This window comes from Diplotaxodon limnothrissa, linkage group LG6, assembly GCF_057381915.1.
Source record: "Diplotaxodon limnothrissa isolate DT_005_m linkage group LG6, D_limnothrissa_male_GT1.1, whole genome shotgun sequence".
NCBI classification, from domain to species: Eukaryota; Metazoa; Chordata; class Actinopteri; order Cichliformes; family Cichlidae; genus Diplotaxodon; species Diplotaxodon limnothrissa.
Window position 1 is genome coordinate 37,265,996 of NC_140601.1, and position 8,096 is coordinate 37,274,091.

The window sequence follows — 8,096 nt, forward strand, 5'->3', positions numbered from 1 at the left end:
TGTAATCCTGCTGGGCTTAGTGATCACTGGAAAAAGTCCCAAGCTATACATTGTATTAATAAATTCCTCTGTCGCTCTCTGCTTGTTTGGATTTAGTAGATCTATGTTAAAATCCCCACAAATGAACATGACTTTTTGATTTGTCCTAATGAATGTTTTATCTACCCACTCCTTAAAAATTTCAATATTAGAACCTGGTGTTCTATATATACAGCTTACAATGACATTTTTCTCTTTTCCCATACTAATTTCTATTGTTACACACTCTAATATATTATCTACCGCCACCGTCATTTTTTCTACCATCTTGTATTTTAAATTTTTATCCACAAACAAGGCCACACCACCGCCATTCTTATTCTTTCTATTTGTAAGATTTAATTCATATCCATCTATTACAAAGTCCTCTCCTTTCTGTTTATTAATCCATGTTTCAGATACTGCAATCACACTGAATGGATGTGTAAATTTGCTTAAATATTCCCTTATTTTGTGAAAATTTGCATATAAACTTCTACTATTAAAGTGGATTATAGATATTTTGCCGTCGACCTTGACAGTTTTGTTGAATTGTTCTTCAGTATGATAGTAGCAGGTATTTTTGATGTTAAAAAAGTTCAGTTCTGGATCAATGTCCTGCTCTGTGAAGTGTGTTTTGTATTCCGTGTTTACTGGTGAATTTATCTCCTGATTAGCAATCCTTTGTGGTAGCAATGTATAATTCCCAGATAATGAATTAATTGATTGTTTCATCCTTGAATACGTTACGCTTTAGCTTCCGTTGTTGTCTTCTATTACCTGCTTTGATGACTGTAGATTGTTTGTCCCGCTCCTTGCCTTTGTAGTCAAGTGACCTGTTAATATTTTTCCAGATCCTGGATGCATTTGATGACCAGCACCTTGGCTTCCTCCGGTGTACCGTTGAGCTTTATAAATATTTTACAGTTTGCAGTCTAGGTGTTCTGAATTTTACCCAGTTTCTTTAGGTATCGTGCTTTCTTCGCTATGTCAGCATTGGATTTGGTTAGATGGTCATTCATGTAGACGTTCGATCCTTTTAGTTTCCTCCCCTGCTTCAGCAGTGCATTCTTGTGTTTCCTGTTTACAAATCTTATGATGATAGCTGGTTTATCACTAGCATTTCTCCTGGGCAAGGGGTGGCATGCCTCGATGTTATTACAGTCCAGGTCGATCCCTTTCGACTGCAAGAAACCAGCTACTTGTTGCTCCGCAGAGCTCCCATCCAGATCTCCTTGCTCCTCTTTACTGCCAGCAGTCACAGCCCGAGCATATGACCGGGGTTTTATGTACAGCCCTGTGATGATCACGTCGTTCATTCTGGTATATTGCTCCAGGTCCGCGACCCTGCTCTCCAGATAGACGATTCGTTTCTCCTTCTCTGCATTCTGGTTACGTAGCGACCTTATTTCCTCGACTAAGTCTAGGATATATTTCTGTTGTAGCTTGATAGCCGATGTTTCCTCAGTTAGAAAGTCCAATGACTTTTTGATGTCCTCAATTTCATCGGCGTTCGGTGTTCTCTTAGGCCCCATTGCTTGTTGTCTTGCTCGCTCCGTTCACCGTCTTGTCACTGTTGATTTACTTGGTGGTGCCTTGCTAGAGGATCCTGGGCCCAGTGGCTGCTGGAGGATCCTGGGCCTGGTGGAGCAGTAGGATCCTGGGCCTAGTGGCTGCTGGAAGAGCCTGGGCCTGGTGGCTGCTGGAGGATCCTGGGCCTGGTGGCTGCTGGAAGAGCCTGGGCCTGGTGGAGCAGGAGGATCCTGGGCCTGGTGGCTGCTGGAAGAGCCTGGGCCTGGTGGAGCAGTAGGATCCTGGGCCTAGTGGCTGCTGGAAGAGCCTGGGCCTGGTGGCTGCTGGAAGAGCCTGGGCCTGGTGGCTGCTGGAGGATCCTGGGCCCAGTGGCCCAGTGGATACATGGATCAATTTATTTACAAGGGTCAATATATAAAAAGAACAAGAATGCATTAAAGGAGGTGTTACCAGATGTTGCCAAGGTCATAATTGATTGACTGGCTGATTATATGCTTGAGTCTGGAACAGCAAATGGAATTGTAGGTTATGATACATAGAACGCATGGGCTTGAAACAGGTTAACTGTGAATAAAATAAAATGCAAAGTTCAAAAGAAAGTGAAGTTACAGACTAATTCAAAGTAATTAAAATTGTTTCAGATTATTATGTTCAGATTACCTGCAGAGTACCAACCACATCAACTCTGATCAAAAGGATACATTATGAAAGGCTTCCGTGATCACTGCTTATCTTCAGCCCACAAAACTTGACTTGAACTTTAGCCCAAAAATTTTATTTACATTAAATACATCAGTGTAGCAATTTACAAGGCAATGGAACAGGTTCAAACAGGGCACAGAAAGGTGATACTGGCTTGCCAGGTAAACAGAGGTCAGCAGGTAGCAGCTGTTGGTACTTCTTTATGTTATACAAGAGTCTGAATGGTTATGTTCTTGAGCTAAACTGGGCTTCAGAATCTCCAACGTGGTATTTTAACTTAGTTATTATTTGTTCTTTTTTTCTAACGAACTAAGAATAACGAATAACACATTTATGAGCATGCTGAGCACTTAACTTGAAAAAAAAAGCTTTCATTAAATTAAACTTGATAAAAACAAAGGTTTGAGAGTGTTTATGCAAACTACAAATTATAAACAAAGAAAGAAGGATGTGCTGAAACAGACTGTGGACTGACACTGGTAAATAGCTCCTACATTGTGCTTTTCTATCCTTGTATTTATTTATTTTGTATTTATACAACATATATAATTCCCCCATCCATCTCATCCATACAGACACTTTCTTCTAAGTCTGAGAGGTTTCTATCTCACACTTCAATGAACACATCAGGAGCAAGTTGGGGTTCGGTATCTGGCCCAAGGATACCTTGGCATGCAGACTGGAGCAGCTAGGGATTGAACCATGAACCTTTCAATTAGTGGATGTCATTCACTAGCTCATGAGCCAGGACTTGTTTAGTGAGTATCTCCCTGGCATTACCTGGAAACATTATCAGGCTGCAGCACATGGAAAATTATTGCTTTGATATTATTTTGTTTTAAACTGCCTATTACAATTAATTATTACTTAATTACTAATTAAAGGTCCCAGAATGCCCCAGCCTACTGTAACCCCTGACCACAAGCCAATGTCATTTTTAACAGACAGTGAATTACCATAAGACATTATGTATTTAGGAACTTACAAGATTACATTAATACATTAATAGGAAATATTATTATCTATAGTGAAGTAAACACAGTGACTCCATTCCTGATGTGCAAATTTAATTCATTTCGCTTCAATTTTATTTATATAGTGCTAAATCACAAAAACACATTCCCCTCATGGTGCTTTGTACTATATAAAGAGAGCCTATAATAACAGGGAGAAAACCGAAAAAATGAAACAAATACCTGTTAGTAATCACTTAGTGAAAGTGGGAAGAAAAACTCCCTTTTGACAGGAAGAAACCTCTGGCAGAATCAGGCAGTTATCTGGTGCAACTAGTTGAGGTGAAGGGAAAAGACAAGACATGGGGGGATAGGAAAAGTTGCCACCCAGAAGTGTGTGTTTTTGTGCCAATGTGTTTAACAAAGACATAGAATACCTTAATACTTCAAATCGTTCTAATGCACTGTGGAAATAACATGTAACATTTGGCCTTGTTCTAGAATCAGTCACTCCTGCATTTGATGAAGAAGTTGCAGCTTTATCATGTTTCATTCCTCCCAAATTTAGTTTTTAAATTTGCATTATATTGGCTCAGACTTTCTGAACAGAGCTTTCTGAACACTTCCTCGATTTGGCCATTGTCCATTTTGTCAGGTTTATGGTCAGCAACTGAGATTGATGAATGTTAACTTGTAAGATGTTATTTCCCTGTATTTTCCCTGTCATATGTATACATGTATACAGCATTATCCTAAAATACAAAAAGCCTTAATTATTGTTGTGAATTGCTACATAAATAAAACTGAATAAATATGGAGTATCCTACTTCCTCCATTAGACACACCCAGATGAATGCTTTCTCTAAGGCCACAGTGGCATGATGCAACACATTCTGTCAAACCAAATATATTTCTCCTAAACCTTTCTCCTATTTACTGATATTCACCACTCTTCTTATCTAGCTTCCATGACTCTTTCCCATAACTTCATGCTGTGGCTGATCAACTTTATTCTTCTGTAGTTACTGCAGCTCTGCACATTACCCTTATTCTTTAAGATTGGTACCAGTATGGTTCTTCTACACTCCACAGGCATCCTCTCGCTTTCCAAGATTGTGTTAAACTATTTAGTAAGAAGTCCCCTGCCACCGCTGTTAGATATCTCTGCCTTTCCATTCTTCGGCTCCTCGTATTGCTACCGTAATCATGTTTAGAGCTGATAAATTGATTTGAGTGTGCTTTTGCTGTGGTTCTTTTGGTTTACTCTCACCAGTTTCATTGCAATATACAGTCATGAAACTTTACAAACATCTAGCTGACATCAAAATGTAGGCCCAGTTTGGCAATGACTCTGGTCCGACAACTCATTGACAAAGTGCCTAGTGTGATCCCATCAAAAGATGGTCTCTAGTTTTTGTTGCAGCAAGAAATAGCACTGAATTTCTCCCTTTTTTTCCAGTGGTTCAATCCTTAAAGATGGATGCCTTTCATGGATTTTTCACCAGTGACCAATGTTTATATTCTGTCACCTTTAGATGACACTAAAGTGCCACTCTGCCCCCCCTCCTGGTGCACCGATGTCTAGTTTGTGTGCTGCAATCTTTTTTCTATCATCACTTTCAGACCAAGCCATTTTTTTCTTCACCTTTTTCTACAGTTCTTGTTATGGGTGACAGCATTTGTAACATTTTTGCTCTGCCCTCATGCTGTGGACATTTTGGATTTCTTGGACAAAACAAGTGTGAAAGCCCCAAATAAACAGTTTCATTTAGCATTACCTCAACCTTACCGATTATGCTGTTTGCTTGCAATTTCTTTCATACATGTTTCATTCATGTCAAAGCAAGTTATCCCTGATGCATCTTGTTTTTTGTACACTGTTAATACACCACGGAAGCTAGTGAGGAGACAGGTAGAAGAAAGTTCACACTGGTTCTGTTCACAGCTTAAATTTATCACTTTAGATGGAATAGCTAAAGTGAAAGTAATCGTTTTTCCTGCCCTTGTTCTTGGCCCAGATATTCTTTTTAGTTTGTTTTTTTTAGTTTTTGGGTTATCTTCACCTGAGCTGCAACTTCACATTTCTCTATCTGTAGAGACTACTGATTACTACTGATCCATGAGTCATATTATACTATGTGTGGTGAGATTAAAAAAGGCAAAACAAAAACAACAGGCCTAGAGACCTATCTGCAAACATCTAGCAGCCACTGGTCATGTGGAGAACAATGTGTATTCCCTGACCAATTGCAAGTGGTTATTGGGGGTTGCTGGCAGTCGCTCTGAAATTGATTGCTAAAGCCCCATACGCTCAGGCCTAGATGCTGGTCTGTGACACACTGGTAATCACCAAATGCAAGGACATGCATTCTGTGATTGGTTAGGGTGCAGTAGCAAGCTTGAAATTGGTCACAAGGGTTCCACTGAAAACCTCCCTGCAACTGGTTCAGTCACTTGTGGGTTGCTGCTGTCAGCAGTTGCTTAAATGGAAAAAGTACTTGTAAATGACTCGCAAACCAGTTGTGAAACCTGTAAAGTCTTGCCTTCAAAATCAAAGCGTAAAAGAGTCTTTTGAAATGTGTTGCAGTGGCAAGCATGTTTTACTTTCAAATATTTTAAATGTTCATACAATCTATGAAAAACTGTGGCAATCTTCTAGTGACCAAAGCAAGCACAAGGAAGGTTTTGGTGCAGCATCCTCTTTGTGACTGATTTTACCTGGAGACACCCACAACCTCCAGGAACCACTTGCCAACTCTTAGAGTGGCTAAGTGGCCTCTGTAATTTGAGGCCTTAGGTGCTTAATTCAAGACAATCTATAGGTTAAGTATCTATAAAGCTCTAAGAACCTAGTTGGTAAAAAAAACCCCAAAAAACAATTATGTCAATTAAGAACTTCTGGTAAATAACATCAGAAAATAATCATTAAAAATGGCAGTGCGAAGCAATCTTTGAGAGCCTGTGTTATATAAGATGTCTCATTTTGGAATAAAAATTTTAGAGTGACAGTTTGTGCCTTGCAGTGGGAACACTGTAAGTTTGTTAAAAATATTTTTCATTATTTGTCGTAGCAATATTGTTTTGATCGGTGAAACAATTGTTGTTACTTGTGTACCTACGTAAAACCTGTTTATTGCTGTTAATATGAATCTGGTCCTTTTTTTTTTTTTTTACAGAAATAGGAGCTTTGAAAAAGATAAAGGTTCTTTCGCGGTGCAATTATGATGACAGCACAGCATATCATATTTGATGTTTATTTCATACAAAATGTAATAGCATTCCTATTTGAGTATTCTCAAACGTAAACCAAAACCCTGCAGAAAGATAAACAGAGATTGCACTTCAAAAAGACAGCAGTGGCAGGAAATGTCTGTGTATTCTCATATTCCTTTAGAAACAATAAACACTGTCTTTTAACTTTCACACTCTCCATGGTGGCATGGCAGAAACTCACTCAGCTTGGGTGAGGCAAGGATCTTTGAAGGAGAGCGAGAGGAACCGAAAGAGACAGCTTCTGAAAATAAACATTTCTCCTGAGATGCAGTGTTTTTGTGTGTATGTAGCATTTTGATGACAACAATTCTTTTGAGTCAGTATGTGTGTGTGTTTGCTACAGTGCATTATTCAGTGGCTATGTCATCAAATTTTATATCCCCATTCAATAAAAAGCTTATGTACTGTGTTTTTTATATATAGAAACAACATGTTTTGCCCATCATACCTCAATGTATCTATTTAAGTTCAGGGTTAAGGGTTTGACTCGTAGAAACAAAACATTTACTTCACTTTATGTAGTGAAATGTTAATAAATCACTTAATGGGTGGACTATAAAAAATGTAATGGAAAAAAAAAGAAATGGGCCTGACGCATGTTGAGTTATGCACTTGACTCTGAAATACTTCAGGCAATGTTTACATGTGCAATGGAATGACTAAGGATTGCATTAAAGACTACATTAACTTTATTACTATATTAAGGTTTAGTCTCCCAGACCTGGTAAGCCTAATCTTAAACCATACACTTTTTTCACTGCCAGCCTTCACTGACTTGACCAGGCCTAAGCCATGTCTGGAAAACCTGCTGCAAATTTTCTGAAGTTTTTCAACAGAGGTGCTGTAAACCTGTGCTCGTTTGCAGTAAGATATGTAATACTGAAGTTTAAATAACAAAAATATTTGTATAGTCAGATCATCTTACTTTAAAATGTAGTGAAGATTAAAAAAAAAAGATTAAGTAAAGACAAAAAAATATAAAGCAACGGTGGCCTTGCCATCTGGCATATAAACAATGGTGTCCTTCATTAATGAGCTCATTTAAAAAAGACTGCTTTAGATTTCTTGGGGTCACTAAACAAAATATATATAATTTATTCTAGTACAAGCATGATATGTTGAGTTTTTGTATCCTTTATCTCAGGTTTCTGAAATGGAATCAGGCGCAGACCAGGAATCCTTTGCAAAGAAGAAGTGATTTTATTTACATTGAAACACTAAGTATGAATACGTACAATGTGCAAAGGGTGGGAGGATGGGGTGTCCAAGGCTCCATGGCTCCGGGGTCCGTGGGAAAGGGAGAGGTCCTGCCACACTCCACACTCTTCGTCATTCCACTTCAGGCACTCGCGCTTAAACACACTTTACCACTCAACCCCTTTCAGGTCACTTGGGTTTACAGGGACAGGTCCAGGAAGATCTATTTACACAAAGAACTCGGTTCTTAGACAGACTAAGATAGATACACAGATTCAGATCAGAAATTGCTCAGGATTACAGGAGATCAGCGGCAGGTGTGATGATTAGAAACAGGTGCGTGGGCCAGAGTTAGGAGCCCGTGATGAGTCCACCCAGGCACAATGGAGGCAGAGGAGAGAGAGTGAAAGAGAGAGAGCA

General features: G+C 39.1%; 1 pseudogene; it reads right to left on the reverse strand.

Moving 5' to 3' along the window:
• Positions 1-641: 641 nt before the first annotated feature.
• LOC146631152 (uncharacterized) lies at positions 642-1,734 on the reverse strand (annotated as a pseudogene).
• Between the last annotated feature and the right edge of the window lie 6,362 nt (positions 1,735-8,096).